The sequence below is a fragment of the Leptidea sinapis genome, chromosome Z, assembly GCF_905404315.1.
Source record: "Leptidea sinapis chromosome Z, ilLepSina1.1, whole genome shotgun sequence".
NCBI lineage: Eukaryota > Metazoa > Arthropoda > Insecta > Lepidoptera > Pieridae > Leptidea > Leptidea sinapis.
The window spans coordinates 7,857,616-7,883,718 of NC_066312.1; the positions used below are offsets into that span (position 1 = coordinate 7,857,616).

Genomic DNA, 26,103 nt, shown 5'->3' on the forward strand with positions numbered 1-26,103 from the left:
TATCCAGTTTCATTATGAGAGTACCAAGAGGACTTAAACAGAATTTTTTTTATAAAAGAAAGTCAATCGAGTGTACCACCGCCCACATTCTCAAGGAAGGTGTACGCACTTTTTTTGAAGGTACCCATGTCGTATCGTCCCGGAAACAGGAGGAAGCTTTTTCCACAACTTTCTTGTTCATGGAGGATTTTGTACACTTGACTCATACCGATGCCTAAGTTTATCCGTATCTGCTGATTGGTCACTCATTTATCAGACTTTTATAACAGTCTGCACAGCACTGGTGCTATTTTTAGTTGTCGCCTTAGAAGGCCGTCCCTCACGCACATCATGGGTGAGACTAATGCAACCATGTTTAAGCTCATTAAGTTGTAAGTTAAGTTAGTTGTAAGCCGTGGCAAGGGATGGGGTTTTATAGTTAAAGGCCAATCGTAGTCTGTCTTAACTTTCTTGTTGACCTAAATAACTCGAAACTCATAAAAAACATTTCAAGAAAAATTTCTCGCGTTAAATTGATGCTGACGTCACAGAGACAAGTTTCATTTTGCCACCAAATAGTAAAGCAAATGAAAAAGCTGCAGTATTAACCTATTATTTCTGTTATAGTTCTCACTCTTTATAAGCAGGCTGCGTGAATTCAAATTCTACGCGGCGTTATTGTATCATGGAATAAACAAAGTTTTTATATTCAAGCATTTTATTTTTCGAGTTACTTATAGCTATGACAATAATATTTGATTCGTCAATCTTTTGAAATTATTAAAAACACATAGATTACATGAAACATAAACACAACATATTCAATAAAGTTATTATCATTATATATAATACCGGTACTTGTACAGAAAAATATAAATTTAATGACACATTCCGCATTCCTTATGATTGACTGACTGATATGACTTTACAATTGAAAAATGCTTATAGGTTCATAAGTACACATCACAACTTTATCATAATTATCATATTATATAGGTGGTCAGATTACAAATACCATTAATCATTGGAGAGCTTAATGTCACAGAAAATAAAATATATAAGCGGGAATGATTCACATATGATAAGAAAAAAACATCCTTAAGTTTTTTTTTCTGAAAAACATATAAAATAAATCAAATTTAATTAGAATAAAAATAATATAAATTTAATATTAGCACTATATTGTATTATTATTATTTTTATTACCAGTATAATGATTACAACAGGCGCTACGTAATAGACCCCATAACGTGTTGTCATATTTAATACTGATTGCATTATCATTAACCCCCGGCAATCTCGAATGCCTGGAGTTTAATTACCATGGGGTGCCCGCAGGCGCCTCAAGGAGATCGTTCATGACACCGTATTCCAACCCCAGTGCCATTCAGCCATCAGCACGATATTTTATACTTTAGCTTGGGTTGAGCTCCTCGTTAGTTGCCCAGAGTATCCGCTGGAGTCAGCTGGAAGACCTGAGCATAAGCCCTCCCACCCCGACAAGGTCACGCTCACGCATTACTCCAAGGGTGAGCTACATAGCAAAGTACCACAAGCAAGCAGCAGCGGACTCGCAAACTGACAAGCAAGCATAGTCAATACTATGAATTTCAACCTCAGTGCACTGCATAGCTGGGAGCCCGTAGGCAGGGAGGTGGAGAGATTTAAAAGGTAGCCCATTCGCTGCCTGGGGCCCACTTTGTGGTGCGGGGTTGGAGCTCTCAAATATTTGACATGATCCAAACAATTTTATAGTTTTATACCTTGGTGCATCATTATTTTAAGCCTCACGACATCATTCATTTGTACATATTATTATTCCAACAATAAACTTAAGATACCTTCTGTCACTGTACATAATAACTAAATACATAGTTTTTATATATAAGATATGATTATCTTATTATTGACAAGGGAATAGCTTGATCGAATTTAGATATTTAGAAAAATATAAACTAAAACTATTAGAAGTGCTAAAATTTCAAAACCTAGAAGTATTCGTGATGATTGGTAATTGTTTAGTTGATGGCAAAGTTTGTAAAACTTATGGGAAAAAATACGATATTAGACACAAATGAACGATTTTATTATAAATAGAAAAACGTACCTTTAATATATTATTCAAAATTAAAATAAATCATAAATTATTAAATATTGTTAAAAATCAAATAAAATATACAAAGTAGTAGTAGTATTATAAGAAAATTAAAGAAAAAGTATTTTTGGAAAAGGAGTATATGAAAATATTTGAAAATTGTAAATGACGTAGAATAAATGGTACAGAAAAATAATTAAAAAATTGGTTTCTCGTGTACAATGATAGAATAGATGAAGCAGAATAGCCTTTCTATCCAGTTCCAATAAAGAATAACAAAAATAAAAAACACAAAAACAGAAACAGAAGAATTCAACAAGTACCTAGATAAACGTAGGCTAGATATAGCAATCAACAAGATCTAGTTCCAAACATGGAAAGGGAGCTCAAGATTCAATAATATGGATGGAGCTCACCGTACAGTCAGGATTTTAATCTTTCACGTTACTAAAAGAGACAAACTCCTATCCAATTTCACGCAAAAATTGTATGCCATAAAAATCATCGTGAAGAGGCATTTACAGGTCAATGCGACATTCTTTCAAACAAAACGCATATTAAAAAAATAACATATCTAGATGAAAAGTTTATATTTTTGCTCACATTGCTTTTACCCGACTGTTCGTTGAGATCCAGGCATATTATTACATTGAGCGTCCCTTGCCTTGATTGAAACTAGATTTTGTTTATTGCTGTATCTAGCATTTGTATCTCTATGTGCAAGTGAAATTCTATTTTTTCAGCATTCTTTCTAATTGTTACTTTTGTTTAATTCTTAGTTTTAAATTGGATATTAATAATATTATGTTTCATCTATTCTGCCTTATTACTATAGAAATCCTTCTTCAATTTTTGTCTTTTGAAAATTATTCTTCTATTTTTGCATTTTTCAAAACATTTATTTTAACTTCTTGCGAATATTAACTATATATGTTTAATTTACTTAACAACCGTCTACAAGATAATTTTATTCAGTCCGATAATACTCTATATGCCGTACTTTTAGATTTTATTTTATATACTGAAGAATATATTTTTTGTATGTGTATCAATAAGAACATTTTAATTTTATATCATCTATTGACTATTTCACATAAAGGTGCCACAGTGTCTGCCATCGTATCAAAAATTGCCAAACATAAAACTGATATTGTCTTTTTAATATAACCACTTTGAAACTTATTTCAATATAAGTTTCCCCGTGTAATTTAATACGATAAAAATTACGTCCATTTAAATAATATATATACCTTTAACTGACTTATAACAACTTCGTGCAGGTATTTTACATACAGTCACATAATATTATATCTTAAGATTGTTGTTGGGTTAACAATAAGTACTTACAAATATTTAAAATAATGATTAAAGTCTGGGTTAAGATCATCACACATAAATATAAAATCTATAATAATGCTTGAATCGTATCGATAATTACAGACCTCCTACCTGGCTCTACTTGATGCGCGCTCCACACGCATCAAATGGTCAGCCCAAAATTCCTCCACCTTACATATTTTGGAAATACTAAGAACAGTGTATCGCACTAGTGTGATACACGGCTCTATAGCAAGATGGTAATAAATGATAAGCAAAACTTCATTAAACTTATGAGAACTTCTTACAAAAAAAAGTAATCGAAAGTAATGGTATTAAATACGTGTCAATTATTTAAAAGACAGAACTATATGCGTTGTGTTCTCTGTGAAATAACACAAGCGGCCGTTTTAATATCTATATCTGTTGAAACCCCTTTTAAAAGTATATACTATTGCAAAAAAATATATATTTTTTACGAATATGAAGTCGTTTGTTTTAATGTTGTCGCCGAATAGAAGAATCAACTGGTTTGTCTTTTTTTATCATGGAATAGCAGGAAAAACGAGCGTACGGGTCACCTGTTGTTAAGTGATCACCGCCGCCCACAATCTACTGCATCATTCAGGTTAATCAGGTTAAATAGCTCTTCGGAACATTCCACGTGATAAATGCGGTAGAAGACACACAATGAAACGACGGCTCTGCGCAACGCCTAGTGATCCAGCCGTTCACAGAGCACTGGGTCCCCGACAATTCGAGCTGCCCTGCGTTGCACGCGGTCAATTGGATCGAGCTGATACTGGGGTGCGCCAGACCAGAGATGACAGCAATACTCCATGTGTGGCCGGACCTGCGCTTCGTTCAGCGCTAGAATGTGGGCCGGCTTGAAGTATTGCCGTGTCTTTAATTAAAATCAAATTTTACAAAAAGCTAATTGACACGTATCGTTAAAAATTACCCAAGACTCAAATACAAAAGAAAAGTATCCATGTGAGGCATATTTCATGAGAGTTATCGTATAACATAACACTACTTAATATTGTTTGTAAACATATTTTAGAGGGTATATATCGTACATAGTGTAGTACAGTACAATTTATTAACATTGGATAACACATAACTGTAAAAATATTTTATAAATAATGTCGTGGCATATCATACATTTTAGTACCCTGATAACAATTTCCATAAAATTCAAAATACGTGGAAAAAATCTGTTAAGTAGGAGAGTGACAGTTACACTCATTAATTTTAAGGCAGATTGTTTCTTATCCTTGTTCAAGACTACATTAGTTTTTGATTTTTGTGAAAATTGTTTGTTAAGAGAGTGCCACAAAGAACGAGAGGGTACTGACTGACTGCGCAGCTGTTATACCTTCTTGACCAAGATATAACAGCTGTGGGCGGTGGGTTCGTCACGTCCTACGCCAGTACTTCCGCTGCGAGTAAACGGTGATGGTGTCTCCACTTATAATTATACAATTAATCATATTATTATAAAAGGTAAAGAAAAAACATCTTCATATTTATACTTGATAAAATAAAGTAAACTTACAGAATAAAGGTAGTAATCGATGATTAGTGTAGACTTACAAGTCAGTTTTAATACGTTGATCCATTCAAGTGCTAATATTATATCTATATTATAATTATTACCAGTATTATGATTACAACAGGCGCTACGTAATAGATTCCATAACGTGTTGTCATATTTAATACTTATTACATTATCATTAACACCCGGCAATCTCGCATGCCTGGAGTTTAATTACCATGGGGTGCCCGCAGGCGCCTCAAGGAGATCGTTCATGACACCGTATTCCAACCCCAGTGCCATTCAGCCATCAGCACGATATTTTATACTTTAGCTTGGGTTGAGCTCCTCGTTAGTTGCCCATAGTATCCGCTGGAGTCAGCTGGAAGACCTGAGCATAAGCCCTCCCACCCCGACAAGGTCACGCTCACGCATTACTCCAAGGGTGAGCTACATAGCAAAGTACCACAAGCAAGCAGCAGCGGACTCGCAAACTGACAAGCAAGCATAGACAATACTATGAATTTCAACCTCAGTGCACTGCATAGCTGGGAGCCCGTAGGCAGGGAGGTGGAGAGATTTAAAAGGTAGCCCATTCGCTGCCTGGGGCCCACTTTGTGGTGCGGGGTTGGAGCTCTCAAATATTTGACATGATCCAAACAATTTTATAGTTTTATACCTTGGTGCATCATTATTTTAAGCCTCACGACATCATAGTATTTCATTCATTTGTACATATTATTAATCCAACAATAAACTTAAGATACCTTCTGTCACTGTACATAATAACTGAATACATAGTTTTTATATATAAGATATGATTATCTTTTTATATAAAAGGGCGTAGCTTGATTCGAATTCAGATATATAGAAAAATATAAACTAAAAATATTACAAGTGCTAAAATTTCAAAACTTTGAAGTATTCGTGATGATTGGTAATTGTTTAGTAGATGGCAAAGTTTGTAAAACTTATGGGACAAAATACGATATTAGACACGAATGAACGATTTTATTATAAATAGAAACACGTACCTTTAATATATTATCCAATATTAAAATAAATCATAAATTATTAAATATTGTTAAAAATCAAATAAAATATACAAAGTAGTAGTAGTATTATAAGAAAATTAAAGAAAAAGTATTTTTGGAAAAGGAGTATATGAAAATATTTGAAAATTGTAAATGACGTAGAACAAATGGTACAGAAAAATAATTAAAAAATTGGTTTCTCGTGTATATTGATAGAATAGATGAAGCAGAATAGGCTTTCTATCCAGTTCAAATAAAGAATAACAAAAATAAAAAACACAAAAACAAAAACAGAAGAATTCAACAAGTACCTAGATAAACGTAGGCTAGATATAGCAATCAACAAGATCTAGTTCCAAACATGGAAAGGGAGCTCAAGATTCAATAATATGGATGGAGCTCACCGTACAGTCAGGATTTTAATCTTTCACGTTACTAAAAGAGACAAACTCCTATCCAATTTCACGCAAAAATTGTATGCCATAAAAATCATCGTGAAGAGGCATTTACAGGTCAATGCGACATTCTTTCAAACAATACGCATATTAAAAAAATAACATATCTAGATGAAAAGTTTATATTTTTGCTCACATTGCTTTTACCCGACTGTTCGTTGAGATCCAGCCATATTATTACATTGAGCGTCCCTTGCCTTGATTGAAACTAGATCTTGTTTATTGCTGTATCTAGCATTTGTATCTCTGTGTGCAAGTGAAATTCTATTTTTTCAGCATTCTTTCTAATTGTTACTTTTGTTTAATTCTTAGTTTTAAATTGGATATTAATAATATTATGTTTCATCTATTCTGCCTTATTACTATAGAAATCCTTCTTCAATTTTTGTCTTTTGAAAATTATTCTTCTATTTTTGCATTTTTCAAAACATTTATTTTAACTTCTTGCGAATATTAACTATATATGTTTAATTTACTTAACAACCGTCTACAAGATAATTTTATTCAGTCCGATAATACTCTATATGCCGTACTTTTAGATTTTATTTTATATACTGAAGAATATATTTTTTGTATGTGTATCAATAAGAACATTTTAATTTTATATCATCTATTGACTATTTCACATAAAGGTGCCACAGTGTCTGCCATCGTATCAAAAATTGCCAAACATAAAACTGATATTGTCTTTTTAATATAACCACTTTGAAACTTATTTCAATATAAGTTTCCCCGTGTAATTTAATACGATAAAAATTACGTCCATTTAAATAATATATATACCTTTAACTGACTTATAACAACTTCGTGCAGGTATTTTACATACAGTCACATAATATTATATCTTAAGATTGTTGTTGGGTTAACAATAAGTACTTACAAATATTTAAAATAATGATTAAAGTCTGGGTTAAGATCATCACACATAAATATAAAATCTATAATAATGTATCGATACTTACAGAGCTCCTACCTGGCTCTACTTGATGCGCGCTCCACACGCATCAAATGGTCAGCCCAAAATTCCTCCACCTTACATATTTTGGAAATACTAAGAACAGTGTATCGCACTAGTGTGATACACGGCTCTATAGCGAGATGGTAATAAATGATAAGCAAAACTTCATTAAACTTATGAGAACTTCTTACAAAATAAATAATCGAAAGTAATGGTATTAAATACGTGTCAATTATTTAAAAGACAGAACTATATGCGTTGTGTTCTCTGTGAAATAACACAAGCGGCCGTTTTAATATCTATATCTGTTGAAACCCCTTTTAAAAGTATATACTATTGCAAAAAAATATATATTTTTTACGAATATGAAGTCGTTTGTTTTAATGTTGTCGCCGAATAGAAGAATCAACTGGTTTGTCTTTTTTTATCATGGAATAGCAGGAAAAACGAGCGTACGGGTCACCTGTTGTTAAGTGATCACCGCCGCCCACAATCTACTGCATCATTCAGGTTAATCAGGTTAAATAGCTCTTCGGAACATTCCACGTGATAAATGCGGTAGAAGACACACAATGAAACGACGGCTCTGCGCAACGCCTAGTGATCCAGCCGTTCACAGAGCACTGGGTCCCCGACAATTCGAGCTGCCCTGCGTTGCACGCGGTCAATTGGATCGAGCTGATACTGGGGTGCGCCAGACCAGAGATGACAGCAATACTCCATGTGTGGCCGGACCTGCGCTTCGTTCAGCGCTAGAATGTGGGCCGGCTTGAAGTATTGCCGTGTCTTTAATTAAAATCAAATTTTACAAAAAGCTAATTGACACGTATCGTTAAAAATTACCCAAGACTCAAATACAAAAGAAAAGTATCCATGTGAGGCATATTTCATGAGAGTTATCGTATAACATAACACTACTTAATATTGTTTGTAAACATATTTTAGAGGGTATATATCGTACATAGTGTAGTACAGTACAATTTATTAACATTGGATAACACATAACTGTAAAAATAATTTATAAATAATGTCGTGGCATATCATACATTTTAGTACCCTGATAACAATTTCCATAAAATTCAAAATACGTGGAAAAAATCTGTTAAGTAGGAGAGTGACAGTTACACTCATTAATTTTAAGGCAGATTGTTTCTTATCCTTGTTCAAGACTACATTAGTTTTTGATTTTTGTGAAAATTGTTTGTTAAGAGAGTGCCACAAAGAACGAGAGGGTACTGACTGACTGCGCAGCTGTTATACCTTCTTGACCAAGATATAACAGCTGTGGGCGGTGGGTTCGTCACGTCCTACGCCAGTACTTCCGCTGCGAGTAAACGGTGATGGTGTCTCCACTTATAATTATACAATTAATCATATTATTATAAAAGGTAAAGAAAAAACATCTTCATATTTATACTTGATAAAATAAAGTAAACTTACAGAATAAAGGTAGTAATCGATGATTAGTGTAGACTTACAAGTCAGTTTTAATACGTTGATCCATTCAAGTGCTAATATTATATCTATATTATAATTATTACCAGTATTATGATTACAACAGGCGCTACGTAATAGATTCCATAACGTGTTGTCATATTTAATACTGATTACATTATCATTAACACCCGGCAATCTCGCATGCCTGGAGTTTAATTACCATGGGGTGCCCGCAGGCGCCTCAAGGAGATCGTTCATGACACCGTATTCCAACCCCAGTGCCATTCAGCCATCAGCACGATATTTTATACTTTAGCTTGGGTTGAGCTCCTCGTTAGTTGCCCATAGTATCCGCTGGAGTCAGCTGGAAGACCTGAGCATAAGCCCTCCCACCCCGACAAGGTCACGCTCACGCATTACTCCAAGGGTGAGCTACATAGCAAAGTACCACAAGCAAGCAGCACCGTTTTTATACCTTGGTGCATCATTATTTTAAGCCTCACGACATCATAGTATTTCATTCATTTGTACATATTATTAATCCAACAATAAACTTAAGATACCTTCTGTCACTGTACATAATAACTGAATACATAGTTGTTATATATAAGATATGATTATCTTATTATATAAAAGGGCGTAGCTTGATTCGAATTCAGATATATAGAAAAATATAAACTAAAAATATTACAAGTGCTAAAATTTCAAAACTTAGAAGTATTCGTGATGATTGGTAATTGTTTAGTAGATGGCAAAGTTTGTAAAACTTATGGGAAAAAATACGATATTAGACACAAATGAACGATTTTATTATAAATAGAAACACGTACCTTTAATATATTATTCAAAATTAAAATAAATCATAAATTATTAAATATTGTTAAAAATCAAATAAAATATACAAAGTAGTAGTAGTATTATAAGAAAATTAAAGAAAAAGTATTTTTGGAAAAGGAGTATATGAAAATATTTGAAAATTGTAAATGACGTAGAACAAAAGGTACAGAAAAATAATTAAAAAATTGGTTTCTCGTGTACATTGATAGAATAGATGAAGCAGAATAGGCTTTCTATCCAGTTCAAATAAAGAATAACAAAAATAAAAAACACAAAAACAAAAACAGAAGAATTCAACAAGTACCTAGATAAACGTAGGCTAGATATAGCAATCAACAAGATCTAGTTCCAAACATGGAAAGGGAGCTCAAGATTCAATAATATGGATGGAGCTCACCGTACAGTCAGGATTTGAATCTTTCACGTTACTAAAAGAGACAAACTCCTATCCAATTTCACGCAAAAATTGTATGCCATAAAAATCATCGTGAAGAGGCATTTACAGGTCAATGCGACATTCTTTCAAACAAAACGCATATTAAAAAAATAACATATCTAGATGAAAAGTTTATATTTTTGCTCACATTGCTCTTACCCGACTGTTCGTTGAGATCCAGCCATATTATTACATTGAGCGTCCCTTGCCTTGATTGAAACTAGATCTTGTTTATTGCTGTATCTAGCATTTGTATCTCTGTGTGCAAGTGAAATTCTGTTTTTTCAGCATTCTTTCTAATTGTTACTTTTGTTTAATTCTTAGTTTTTAGATTGGATATTAATAATATTATGTTTCATCTATTCTGCCTTATTACTATAGAAATCCTTCTTCAATTTTTGTCTTTTGAAAATTATTCTTCTATTTTTGCATTTTTCAAAACATTTATTTTAACTTCTTGCGAATATTAACTATATATGTTTAATTTACTTAACAACCGTCTACAAGATAATTTTATTCAGTCCGATAATACTCTATATGCCGTACTTTTAGATTTTATTTTATATACTGAAGAATATATTTTTTGTATGTGTATCAATAAGAACATTTTAATTTTATATCATCTATTGACTATTTCACATAAAGGTGCCACAGTGTCTGCCATCGTATCAAAAATTGCCAAACATAAAACTGATATTGTCTTTTTAATATAACCACTTTGAAACTTATTTCAATATAAGTTTCCCCGTGTAATTAAATACTATAAAAATTACGTCCATTTAAATAATATATATACCTTTACTGACTTATAACAACTTCGTGCAGGTATTTTACATACAGTCACATAATATTATATCTTAAGATTGTTGTTGGGTTAACAATAAGTACTTACAAATATTTAAAATAATGATTAAAGTCTGGGTTAAGATCATCACACATAAATATAAAATCTATAATAATGTATCGATACTTACAGAGCTCCTACCTGGCTCTACTTGATGCGCGCTCCACACGCATCAAATGGTCAGCCCAAAATTCCTCCACCTTACATATTTTGGAAATACTAAGATCAGTGTATCGCACTCACTAGTGTGATACACGGCTCTATAGCAAGATGGTAATAAATGATAAGCAAAACTTCATTAAACTTATGAGAACTTCTTACAAAATAAATAATCGAAAGTAATGGTATTAAATACGTGTCAATTATTTAAAAGACAGAACTATATGCGTTGTGTTCTCTGTGAAATAACACAAGCGGCCGTTTTAATATCTATATCTGTTGAAACCCCTTTTAAAAGTATATACTATTGCAAAAAAATATATATTTTTTACGAATATGAAGTCGTTTGTTTTAATGTTGTGTCTGAATAGAAGAAGTAAGATAATCAACTGGTTTGTCTTTTTTTTATGGAATAGCAGGACAAACGAGCGTACGGGTCACCTGTTCTTAAGTGATCACCGCCGCCCACAATCTACTGCATCATTCAGGTTAATCAGGTTAAATAGCTCTTCGGAACATTCCACGTGATAAATGCGGTAGAAGACACACAATGAAGCGACGGCTCTGCGCAACGCCTAGTGATCCAGCCGTTCACAGAGCACTGGGTCCCCGACAATTCGAGCTGCCCTGCGTTGCACGCGGTCAATTGGATCGAGCTGATACTGGGGTGCGCCAGACCAGAGATGACAGCAATACTCCATGTGTGGCCGGACCTGCGCTTCGTTCAGCGCTAGAATGTGGGCCGGCTTGAAGTATTGCCGTGTCTTTAATTAAAATCAAATTTTACAAAAAGCTAATTGACACGTATCGTTAAAAATTACCCAAGACTCAAATACAAAAGAAAAGTATCCATGTGAGGCATATTTCATGAGAGTTATCGTATAACATAACACTACTTAATATTGTTTGTAAACATATTTTAGAGGGTATATATCGTACATAGTGTAGTACAGTACAATTTATTAACATTGGATAACACATAACTGTAAAAATATTTTATAAATAATGTCGTGGCATATCATACATTTTAGTACCCTGATAACAATTTCCATAAAATTCAAAATACGTGGAAAAAATCTGTTAAGTAGGAGAGTGACAGTTACACTCATTAATTTTAAGGCAGATTGTTTCTTATCCTTGTTCAAGACTACATTAGTTTTTGATTTTTGTGAAAATTGTTTGTTAAGAGAGTGCCACAAAGAACGAGAGGGTACTGACTGACTGCGCAGCTGTTATACCTTCTTGACCAAGATATAACAGCTGTGGGCGGTGGGTTCGTCACGTCCTACGCCAGTACTTCCGCTGCGAGTAAACGGTGATGGTGTCTCCACTTATAATTATACAATTAATCATATTATTATAAAAGGTAAAGAAAAAACATCTTCATATTTATACTTGATAAAATAAAGTAAACTTACAGAATAAAGGTAGTAATCGATGATTAGTGTAGACTTACAAGTCAGTTTTAATACGTTGATCCATTCAAGTGCTAATATTATATCTATATTATAATTATTACCAGTATTATGATTACAACAGGCGCTACGTAATAGATTCCATAACGTGTTGTCATATTTAATACTTATTACATTATCATTAACACCCGGCAATCTCGCATGCCTGGAGTTTAATTACCATGGGGTGCCCGCAGGCGCCTCAAGGAGATCGTTCATGACACCGTATTCCAACCCCAGTGCCATTCAGCCATCAGCACGATATTTTATACTTTAGCTTGGGTTGAGCTCCTCGTTAGTTGCCCAGAGTATCCGCTGGAGTCAGCTGGAAGACCTGAGCATAAGCCCTCCCACCCCGACAAGGTCACGCTCACGCATTACTCCAAGGGTGAGCTACATAGCAAAGTACCACAAGCAAGCAGCAGCGGACTCGCAAACTGACAAGCAAGCATAGTCAATACTATGAATTTCAACCTCAGTGCACTGCATAGCTGGGAGCCCGTAGGCAGGGAGGTGGAGAGATTTAAAAGGTAGCCCATTCGCTGCCTGGGGCCCACTTTGTGGTGCGGGGTTGGAGCTCTCAAATATTTGACATGATCCAAACAATTTTATAGTTTTATACCTTGGTGCATCATTATTTTAAGCCTCACGACATCATAGTATTTCATTCATTTGTACATATTATTAATCCAACAATAAACTTAAGATACCTTCTGTCACTGTACATAATAACTGAATACATAGTTTTTATATATAAGATATGATTATCTTATTATATAAAAGGGCGTAGCTTGATTCGAATTCAGATATATAGAAAAATATAAACTAAAAATATTACAAGTGCTAAAATTTCAAAACTTTGAAGTATTCGTGATGAATGGTAATTGTTTAGTAGATGGCAAAGTTTGTAAAACTTATGGGAAAAAATACGATATTAGACACAAATGAACGATTTTATTATAAATAGAAACACGTACCTTTAATATATTATCCAAAATTAAAATAAATCATAAATTATTAAATATTGTTAAAAATCAAATAAAATATACAAAGTAGTAGTAGTATTATAAGAAAATTAAAGAAAAAGTATTTTTGGAAAAGGAGTATATGAAAATATTTGAAAATTGTAAATGACGTAGAACAAATGGTACAGAAAAATAATTAAAAAATTGGTTTCTCGTGTATATTGATAGAATAGATGAAGCAGAATAGGCTTTCTATCCAGTTCAAATAAAGAATAACAAAAATAAAAAACACAAAAACAAAAACAGAAGAATTCAACAAGTACCTAGATAAACGTAGGCTAGATATAGCAATCAACAAGATCTAGTTCCAAACATGGAAAGGGAGCTCAAGATTCAATAATATGGATGGAGCTCACCGTACAGTCAGGATTTGAATCTTTCACGTTACTAAAAGAGACAAACTCCTATCCAATTTCACGCAAAAATTGTATGCCATAAAAATCATCGTGAAGAGGCATTTACAGGTCAATGCGACATTCTTTCAAACAATACGCATATTAAAAAAATAACATATCTAGATGAAAAGTTTATATTTTTGCTCACATTGCTTTTACCCGACTGTTCGTTGAGATCCAGCCATATTATTACATTGAGCGTCCCTTGCCTTGATTGAAACTAGATCTTGTTTATTGCTGTATCTAGCATTTGTATCTCTGTGTGCAAGTGAAATTCTTTTTTTTCAGCATTCTTTCTAATTGTTACTTTTGTTTAATTCTTAGTTTTAAATTGGATATTAATAATATTATGTTTCATCTATTCTGCCTTATTACTATAGAAATCCTTCTTCAATTTTTGTCTTTTGAAAATTATTCTTCTATTTTTGCATTTTTCAAAACATTTATTTTAACTTCTTGCGAATATTAACTATATATGTTTAATTTACTTAACAACCGTCTACAAGATAATTTTATTCAGTCCGATAATACTCTATATGCCGTACTTTTAGATTTTATTTTATATACTGAAGAATATATTTTTTGTATGTGTATCAATAAGAACATTTTAATTTTATATCATCTATTGACTATTTCACATAAAGGTGCCACAGTGTCTGCCATCGTATCAAAAATTGCCAAACATAAAACTGAAATTGTCTTTTTAATATAACCACTTTGAAACTTATTTCAATATAAGTTTCCCCGTGTAATTTAATACGATAAAAATTACGTCCATTTAAATAATATATATACCTTTAACTGACTTATAACAACTTCGTGCAGGTATTTTACATACAGTCACATAATATTATATCTTAAGATTGTTGTTGGGTTAACAATAAGTACTTACAAATATTTAAAATAATGATTAAAGTCTGGGTTAAGATCATCACACATAAATATAAAATCTATAATAATGCTTGATTCGTATCGATAATTACAGACCTCCTACCTGGCTCTACTTGATGCGCGCTCCACACGCATCAAATGGTCAGCCCAAAATTCCTCCACCTTACATATTTTGGAAATACTAAGAACAGTGTATCGCACTAGTGTGATACACGGCTCTATAGCAAGATGGTAATAAATGATAAGCAAAACTTCATTAAACTTATGAGAACTTCTTACAAAAAAAAGTAATCGAAAGTAATGGTATTAAATACGTGTCAATTATTTAAAAGACAGAACTATATGCGTTGTGTTCTCTGTGAAATAACACAAGCGGTCATTTTAATATCTATATCTGTTGAAATCCCTTTTGAAAGTATATACTATTGCAAAAAAATATATATTTTTTACGAATATGAAGTCGTTTGTTTTAATGTTGTCGCTGAATAGAAGAATCAGTTGGTTTGTCTTTTTTATTATGGAATAGCAGGAAAAACGAGCGTACGTTAAGTGATCACCGCCGCCCACAATCTACTGCATCATTCAGGTTAATCAGGTTAAATAGCTCTTCGGAACATTCCACGTGATAAATGCGGTAGAAGACACACAATGAAGCGACGGCTCTGCGCAACGCCAAGTGATCCAGCCGTTCACAGAGCACTGGGTCCCCGACAATTCGAGCTGCCCTGCGTTGCACGCGGTCAATTGGATCGAGCTGACACTGGGGTGCGCCAGACCAGAGATGACAGCAATACTCCATGTGTGGCCGGACCTGCGCTTTGTTCAGCGCTAGAATGTGGGCCGGCTTGAAGTATTGCCGTGTCTTTAATTAAAATCAAATTTTACAAAAAGCTAATTGACACGTATCGTTAAAAATTACCCAAGACTCAAATACAAAAGAAAGTATCCATGTAAGGAATATTTCATGAAAGTTATCGTATAACATAACACTACTTAATATTGTTTGTAAACATATTTTAGAGGGTATATATCGTACATAGTGTAGTAAGTACAATTTATTAACATTGGATAACACATAACTGTAAAAATAATTTATAAATAATGTCGTGGCATATCATACATTTTAGTACCCTGATAACAATTTTCATAAAATTCAAAATACGGGGGAAAAATCTGTTAAGTAGGAGATTGACAGTTACACTCATTAAATTTATGGCAGATTGTTGTTATATCGTTCTTTAAGACAACATTAGTTTTTGAATTTTGTGAAAATTGTTTGTTAAGAGAGTGCCACAAAGAATGAGAGGGTACGGACTGACTGCGCAGCTGTTATACCTTCTTGACCAAGATATAACAGCTGTGGGCGGTGGGTTCGTCACGTCCTACGCCAGAACTTTCGCTGCGAGGGGTATGACTTTTTATGAAAACTACCAGATAATATTTTGGAAAATAACGAACTGATTTTTTATTTCACTTACTCCTTGCAACGTCACATTAAATTTGTCCCAATAATTAATGGAGGATGTTTGTTTAAATATTTGCGTATGATTTAAAGACAAAGAAAAATGAGCGTACTTGTCACCTCACCCAGTGGCCGCTCATCATAGGAGCGATACAGGTCTTTTAGGAAAGAAACTTTTATTTGATCGTCTCAAACATTTTCGTCTGTGTGTTGCATGTCGCGTGACGGTCGGGCGACGCCTATAGTTCGCACCAGCTCACCGTGTGGTGTATTACTCATTCGTGCCAGTGTCCCGCGCTATTTTGTTTGTTTTTTAGTATGTGTATATAATCTAAATAATGGTTAAGTATTATGTATGTCGTACTCTCCCTGATTAAAGATTAAAAAGTATTGGGAATCAGTCACCCCATGTAAACTGTATATTTATATATACATCAAAAAGAATTGAAAGTATTCAAAAGTATTAAAATTTCATCATTTTTAATCCTTTTCAATCAATAACCAGGTTAAGTCACAGAGTTCAATAAAAATATTAGTTTGAGACTTAGTCTATTTTCATTATTTCCCATTATCATTCCATTTTTCCAAGTATTAAATTAAGATTGATAAAGCGATTTTTATACCCAGGAATATTATTCCAAAAAATTTTAGTTAAATGTCTATAATGTGAAAAAAAGTTTCACTTTTACCGTGGTTTCATAAAACCACACAATCCTTTTTTTTATAAGAGAACGATATATTTGTACAGATCGGTTGTTATAGAGTACAACTACTACAATTATTACTAGTAGAATACAATCTACCCTCATACTACTAACATTTATTCTGTAGTAAATCGATTTTATTTAAATACAATCCATTAGCATAGTAACATTGTATCGTTTACTACTAGTAGTAGTAAGTTATAGCTAGTGAAATTAGTATTCGCATATTAATATGTGTGAAAAGAATTATTTGTTGTTTCTTTGCGATTATTATGCGATTTATAGTAAGTAATATGTATAAAAACAATAACATTTATATAAAAATATACCATGTCACTCTGTAAGTGTGTTTCATTTAGTACATTATACAATATATATATTCAAATTTTAACTAACGTCATCATCATCGGCCGGAAGTCGTCCACTCCTGAACAAAGGTTATCTCCATGAGGACCACTCCTACTCTGCCCTCATCGAATGTAATGGCAAAATAAATGTAGTGTAGGAGGACGGGAGAATCCAACACTTAAGTAACATAATATTTAGGAAATGCGACCAATTTGTTCATCAATAATCCTCCCTGCGTCGTAATCCTCAGTACTGAGTGTCGTGACCACCTTTCTGTATCACTTTCTCTCGTATGATCGCTCTCCATCTATTCCTGTCTCTGGCGGTGTGAAAGGCATTGTGAACCGTAGAGTCGAGGGCGGAGCGGATCTGTTTGGACCATCGTGTTGGACTGCGTCCACGGGGCCTCTTCTCATCTATTTTGCCGACCACAATCAGTCTCTCAAGTCTTCCATCGTCCTTCCTTGCGATGTGACCGAAGTATTCTAAAACTCATTCCGAAGACAATCGCGAGGAGATCTTGAGTCATTATCAATATATATTTATGTCCCTCATCAATAATACAGGTAGTTAATATGACACGGTGCAGTGCAGGGTTCCTTACATTGCAGTATCTTGATGCGGGCAAATCTTCAATTGAAGTCAGCACCTTAAATATTTGGAAAAAATATTAATGAATTCATTTTTGGGGCAAGATAATTTATGTAAGAGTGTGTCAGTATTGTAATTATTATAATGTAATGACTCATCACGATAAATCTGGAACCATAAGGCGTAGGGAATTCAAATTTGGTTGGAATATTTCTAACACCGAGTAGTGGTCAGCTATGAATGGACATTACGAAATTTTGTCGAAAGTTGTCAGCATCTCAACAATCACGGTCTTTCAGTTACGCTTTGGCAGTATATGTAACTTGTATCCATTTATATACCACAGACAAAATATGTGTTTAACATTGCAAGCCAATCAGTTGAGTAGTTAAGGAATAAACGAGTTACAAACAAAAAAATAACAAATCCGTTTTCTTATTTATTATATTAGTTACGATATATTTGACCAAAGGGCAGTAATAAAACCAATGGGTATTACGACAGAAATTTCACTTTGGTACTTAATTTGTCTGAATTCAGAATATTTATACGCAAAGTCTAAAATTATGAAATCATCTGTTCTGTGCTTCCTCGGTGCATAAAAAGAATGCAGGGTGTCGTAAGAGGCGATTAAGGGCATTTATCAGCGGGATGCTTCTTTGCACAGGATGCCGAAAGGATAAGGATTATTGTATTTCGGTCTGAAGGGCGCCGTAGCTAGTAAAATTACTGGTCAAATGAGACTTAACATCTTATGTCTCAATGTGAGGAGCACCATTGCAGTACCGCTCAGAATTTTTCAGTTTTTCAAGAATTCTGAGCGCCACTGCATTGTAATGTGCAGGGCATATCAATTAGCATCAGCTGAATGTCCTGCACATCTTGTTCTTATTGTCATAAAGCAAAACATAAAAGCGTAATTTCTTTCGTCCTCCTGTGTCATTTATTCGACTGAACAATATCTTTAAATTTACTAAAAACTTACCAGATAAAAGCTGTTTGTATTGCACGCCGCCGATCGACTCGTGCCTTTCCCTTGTATATCTTCATAATTGATCGTGAATTGTCCACTGTGAATGTATGTTTTTAAATTAAAAAATAAACTTGACTCACATGAAGTGAGCGAAAAATTGGTTTTAATTTATAATAATATATAGAAGGTCAAACGAATGCACTGGTCACATGCAGATGATGACCGCTGATTAAACTTTATCATAACACCAGGAATCACAGGAAACATGGTAGGTAGGTGCGTCCATTTTTTTTAAAGAACTCATAACGATATTATTTAATTGTTAATATTTACTATTAATATATAATTACAGTTTTCATTGTTCAGTTGGTCACTTGGTTGGATGGCCACCAACTACCAGTGCTAAAAATGCTCGATCAAATCTGAAATTTACGGGAGAAAATGTTTCAAGCTCCTCCACAGTACGGTTTTCAAGGAGCTTTCTTCCACGTTCTACAAAGCTGTGGAATGAACTTCCTTGTGCGGTGTTTCCGGGACGATACGACATGGGTTCCTTCAAACAATGCGCGTACACCTTCCTTAAAGGCCGGCAATGCTCCTGTGATACCTCTGGTGTTGCAAGGGAATGTGGGCGGCTGCGACCACTTAACACCAGATAACCCGTGCTCTCGTATGTCCTCCTTTTCCATAAAAAAAGCTAATACTGGAATACCTACACTAAAGCTGAAATAAGATTAAGAGAGCGTACTCTATACTGTTAACCAATGAAAAGTTACTCAATGTAGAGGTGATTCTAAGGTAAATTTTCAGCAAAATGCACTGCAATTAATCAGTTTCTAAGATTTCAGTTCGATTGGTCGAGGTTAACCCATTCAAAATTCTCTTGCAAGATAATAGAATACATACCAAGAAACCGTATGATACCGAAAGTTTAATAAATTAAGTGATATAAAAATAGAAGTAGGAGTTTAAATAAAAAAGATACGTACCTAATTAACTGAGGAGAGAGGATTACAAAGAGTACATCTAACCAACAGGCTCTTGGTAAAGAGCTTGGCCTCTGCAATTTAATAACTTCATCTCGTCTGACTCTTGATCTACAATCATCTGTTTTAACAATACAATGTTTAAAGTTAAACTTTAATAAATTTAAAATAATGGCCAAAATAATGGCATGGCTCTATCTATAAAAATTATATTGTATTCTGCCCTCTTTTAATACTATAATATCATTGTATTCTGTCCAACTTCGTCCGCGTAATTATCATGTCCTTTTGAGTTTTCAACAAAATTACCTAAATAGCAAATTGTGTAGAAATTTGTAAAATCATTTTACAAAAATCTCTTGTGTGTCTATCAAATCAGTATCTATAACTTAATCTACCTTTAGGGCTTCGAGAATGTTCCACGAGCAGAGAGTTGATCAATAATTTTAGCGCATGCGCCTAAATTGCTATATAAGTATTCACTGTATCCAAATAAAATGGCGAACTAAACATCTTTTATGATGTAGAGAGTAATGGCTTAGTAAATGTGAATTAAGCATTTACCAGTGAGCACACAGCGGTTAATTGTCAAATTATTTTGCAAAAATCTCTTGTGTCTGTATCAAATCGGTATCTACGAGTATAACTTTATCTATCCCTAGGGATTAGAGAATATTCCACGGGCAGAGAGGTGATCAATAATTTTAGCGCATGCGCCATTCATGCTTTATAGGTGTCCACTGTATCCAAACAAAATGGCGGACTAAACTCGTTTTATTGTGTAAAGTGAAATGGCTTAGTAAATGTGAACTAAGCATTTACTAGTGAGCACACAGCGGTAAATTGTGAAATTATTTTACAAAAATCTCTTGTGTCTCAATCAAATCGGTATCTTTAACGTTATCCATCAATAGGACGTCGAGAATATTCCGCGAGCAGAGATTTCATCAATAATTTAGCGCATGCGCCATTCATGCTATATAGGTATCCACTGTATCCAAACAAAATGGCGAACTAAACTCCTTTTATTGTGTACAGTGTAATGGATTAGTAAATGTGAAGTAAGCATTTACCAGTGAGCACACAGCGGTATATTGTGAAATTATTTTACAAAAATATCTTGTATATGCACGTCTCGTCCTTACTGTCGTAAAGCAAAACATTAAAGCGTAATTTATTTCGTCCTCCTGTGTCATTCCTTTGACTGAACAATATCCCTCGTATATCTTCATAATTGATCGTGAATTGTCCACTGTGAATGTATGTTTTTAAATTAAAAAACAAACTTGACAGCTTAATAGCACCTTAAATATTTGGAAAAAATATTTATAAATAAATTTTTGTGGCAAGATAATTTATGTGAGAGTGTGTCAGTATTATAATTATTATTATGTAATGACTCATCACGATAAATCTGGAACCATAAGACGTAGTGAATTCAAATTTGGTTGGAATATTTCTTACGCCGAGTAGAGGTCAGCTATGAATGGACATTACAAAATTCCACCGCGAAAGTTTTTTTATTTTAAACAGAACAACTATACGATCAGCTAGCTAGTATGACAATATATCAGATTTTGCTATGTTGTCAGCGTCTCAACAATCACGGTCTTTCAGTTACGCTTTGGCAGTATATGTAACTTGTATCCATTTATATACCACAGACAAAATATGTGTTTAACATTGCAAGCCAATCAGTTGAGTAGTTAAGGAAGAAACGAGTAACAGACAAAAAATTGCAAATCCGTTTTCTTATTTATTATATTAGTTACGATATATTTGACCAAAGGGCAGTAATAAAACCAATGGGTATTACGACAGAAATTTCACTTTGGTACTTAATTTGTCTGAATTCAGAATATTTATACGCAAAGTCTAAAATTATGAAATCATCTGTTCTGTGCTTCCTCGGTGCATAAAAAGAATGCAAGGTGTCGTAAGAGGCGATTAAGGGCATTTATCAGCGGGATGCTTCTTTGCACAGGATGCCGGCTAGATTATGGGTAACGGCGCCCTTAGCAAAGATTATTGTGTTTCGGTCTGAAGGGCGTCGTAGCTAGTGAAATTACTGGGCAAATGTTTTTTTTACCTTCACGTCTCATCCTTACTGTCATAAAGCAAAACATTAAAGCGTAATTTATTTCGTCCTCCTGTGTCATTTCTTCGACTGAACTATATATTTAAATTTACTAGAAACTTACCAGATAAAAGCTGTTGGTATTGCACGTCGCTGACCGATGCGTGAATGTCGCTTCTATATCTTCATAATTGATCGTGAATTGTCCACTGTTAATGTATGCTTTTAAATTAAAAAATAAACTTGACTCACATGAAATGCGTGAAAAATGGGTTTTAATTTATAATAATCTATAGAAGGTCAAACGAAGGCACTGGTCACATGCAGATGATGAGTGATGACCGCTGATTAAACTTTATTACAACACCAGGAATCACAGGCAAATATTAGGTAGGTGCGTATCCTGTAGTGTGTTGGTCACTTGGTTGGATGGCCACCCACTACCAGTGCTAAAAATGCTCGATCAGATCTGAATTTTATTTGAAAAAATGTTTCAAGCTATCATTGGATATCATCCCGACCATCTGGATGTGTGGCGGTCCTCCACAGTGCGGTTTTCAAGGAGCTTTCTTCCACGTTCTACAAAGCTGTGGAATGAACTTCCTTGTGCGGTGTTTCCGGGACGATACGACATTGGTACCTTCAAAGAACGCACGTACAGCTTCCTTAAAGGCCGGCAACGCTCCTGTGATTCCTCTGGTGTTGCAAGAGATTGTGGGCGGCGGTGACCATTTAACACCAGATAACCCGTGCGCTCGTTTGTCCTCCTTTTCCATAAAAAAAGCTATTACTGGAATACCTACACTAAAGCTGAAATAAGATTAAGAGAGCGTTCTCTAAACTTTTAACCAATGAAAAGTTACTTAATGTAGAGCTGATTCTAAGGTAAATTTTTCAGCAAAATGCACTGCAATTAATCAGTATCTAAGATTTCAGTTTGATTGGTCGAGGTTAACACATTCAAAATTCATTTGCAAGATACTAAAATACAAACCAAGAAACCGTATAATTTATTAAATCGGCAATTTTAGGCAAGTTTATTAAATCGAGTGATAAAAAATAGAAATAAAAATTAAAATAATATAAATACGTACCTAATTAGCTGAGGAGAGAGGATAACAAAGAGTTCATCTAACCAACAGGCTCTTGGTAAAGAGCTTGGCCTCTGCAATGCAGTAACTTCATCTCGTCTGAGTCAAGATCTTCAATCATCTGTTTTAACAATACAATGTTTAAAGTTAAACTTTAATTAATTTAAAATAACGGCAAAAAAATAGCATGACTCTATCTACAACAATTATATTGTATTCTGCCGTCTTTTCATACATTCATTGCATTCTGCCCAACTTCGTCCGCGTAAGTTTTCAACAAAATTAACTTCACAGCATATTTTGTAGAAAATTGTGAAATTATTTTACAAAAATCTACTGTGTCTGTATCAAATCGGTATCTATAACTTTATTCATATATAGAGGGTCGAGAATATTCAGCAGAGAGTTGATCGATAAATTTAGCGCATGCGCCATTCATGCTATATAGGTATTCACTGTATCCAAACAAAATGGCGAACTAAACTCCTTTTATTGTGTAAAGTGTAATGGCTTCGTAATTGTGAACTAATCATTTACTAGTGAATACATAGCGATAAATTGTGAAATTGAATTTTTACAAAAATCTCATGTGTCTCTTTCAGATCGATATCTAAAACGTTAGCTATCTATAGGGATTAGAGAATATTCCACGAGCAGAGAGGTGATCAATAATCTTAGCGCATGCGCCATTCATGCTATATAGGTATCCACTGTATCCAAACAAAATGGCGGACTAAACTCGTTTAATTGTGTAAAGTGAAATGGCTTAGTAAATGTGAACTAAGCATTTACTAGTGAGCACATCGCGGTAAATTGTCAAATTATTTTGCAAAAATCTCCTGAGTCTGTATCAAATCGATATCTATAACGTTATCTATCTATAAGACGTCGAGAATATTCCACGAGCAGAGATTTGATCAATAATTTAGCGCATGCGCCATTCATGTTATATAGGTATCTACTGTATCCAAACAAAATGGCGAACTTAACTCGTTTAATTGTGTAAAGTGAAACGGCTTAGTAAATGTGAACTAAGCATTTACTAGAGAGCACACAGCAGTAAATTGTGTAATTATTTTACAAAAATCTCTTCAGTCTGTAGTAAAAAATCTGTATCTATAACTTTATCTATCTATATTTCACGAGCAGAGAGTTGACCAATTATTTTAGCGCATGCACCATAATGGCTATATAGGTATTCACTGTATCCAAACAAAATGGCGAACTTAACTCCTTTTATTGTGTAAAGTGTAATGGCTTAGTGAATGTGAATTAAGCATTTCTAGTGAGCACACAGCGGTAAACTGTGAAATTAATTTACAAAAATCTCTTCAGTCCTTATCAAATCGGTACCTGTAACTTTATCTATCTATAGGGTTTCGTGAATATTCCACGAGCAAAGAGTTGATCAATAATTTTAGCGCATGCGCCATTCATGCTATATAGGTATCCACTGTATCCAAACAAAATGGCGAACTAAACTCGTTCAATTTTGTAAAGTGAAATGGCTTAGTAAATGTGAACTAAGCATTTACTAGTGAATACATAGCGATAAATTGTGAAATTGTATTTTTTCAAAAATCTCGTGTGTCTCTATCATATCGGTATCTTAAACATTAGCTATCTAAAGGGATTACAGAATATTCCACGAGCAGAGAGGTGATCAATAATTTTAGCGCATGCGCCATTCATGCTATGTAAGTATCCACTGTATCCAAACAAAATGGCGAACTAATTTTGTTTAATTGTGTAAAATGAAAAGGCTTAGTAAATGTGAACTAAGCTAAGCCTAGTAAATACTAGTGAGCACACAGCAGTAATATTTGTTAATATTTTACAAAAATCTCCTCAGTCTGTATCAAATCGGTATATATAACTTTATCTATCTATAGGGCTTCGAGAATATTTCACGAGTAGAGTTGATCAATAATTTTAGCGCATGCGCCATAATTGCTATATAGGTATTCACTGTATCCAAACAAAATGGCGAACTAAACTCCTTTTATTGTGTAAAGTGTAATGGCTTAGTAAATGTGAACTAAACATTTACTAGTGAGCACACTGTGGTATATTGGTAAAAGGTGTCGTTTGTTTTGGCTTCTACTTATTTAAAATTGCCATAATAATAGTGTGCAAAAAGCTTCAAAGGATGTAAAAGAACAAACATCCTCTTTTTGTATGCTGATCGTAATAAATTTATGTCAGTCATTAATCAATACGCATTTGGCTCAATAAAACCAGACTTGTATACGAAATAAAATCAAATTTGCAGGAGAAATATGATGATTTTAAAGTTTCCGAAAATCATTGAAAATAATTATGTAGCTATTAATAAAATAATGCACTCAAGAAACATTTATTGTATAATAAGAACAAGTAAGCATGGCATAAGCTGAAATGTAAGAAGCAGAAGACTAAATAGAGACTATAAATTGATCAATTTCAAACTACATAAAATAGCTTCGAGAATATTCCAGTAACAGAGAGTTGAACCAACAAAAAATCAATAATTTCGCGCAAGCGCCATTCATGGTACTTACGTACCCATTGTATCAAATTAAAATGGCGCACCAAATTATTTCTTTACAATAAAAAACAAAATAGCAGAAGATAGATGATCAGAACTAGAAGACTATAAAAGACATTCGTCAAGCATGACTATAAGAGCGAACATCATCTAATCGCAATGTACAACTATTTGCTGAGCACAAAGACATTAATGAAAATTCTTACCAATATGTTCTATGGTGATAGTCAGGCACTAATATGGTCACGAATATGTTACTTAAATAAATTAAATGTAATAAAGTATTGAATATTGACACAAAGTTTAAACACAACCACTCTACTCGATAACGATAGAACAATTGAGATCGAGCCCAGAGATGTCGGACGTCCTGGCGTAGGTAGCTTTGGTATAAAATCAATATTTTAGTCTGCTATACCGCCAATCAGAAGGTTCGCTTATGCTACTGACGCCGTTTCCCCCCACCATTACACGTCTCTCATTCTAATTAA

At 33.8% G+C, this 26,103-nt stretch overlaps 1 long non-coding RNA gene across 2 annotated transcripts; it reads right to left on the reverse strand.

Annotated features, from left to right (window-relative positions):
- Positions 1 to 679: 679 nt before the first annotated feature.
- On the reverse strand, positions 680 to 25,864 carry LOC126978310 (uncharacterized). Of its 2 annotated transcripts, none has more exons than XR_007732589.1 (7): positions 25,819 to 25,864; positions 23,089 to 23,206; positions 22,119 to 22,203; positions 19,921 to 20,038; positions 18,944 to 19,028; positions 14,950 to 18,016; positions 680 to 11,063 (listed from the first exon to the last, which is right to left on the reverse strand). It is a non-coding gene; the product is annotated as an uncharacterized LOC126978310 (long non-coding RNA). The 2 variants fall into 2 exon arrangements; XR_007732590.1 differs by having other exon boundaries at positions 680 to 9,185; positions 12,877 to 18,016; positions 25,819 to 25,856.
- Between the last annotated feature and the right edge of the window lie 239 nt (positions 25,865 to 26,103).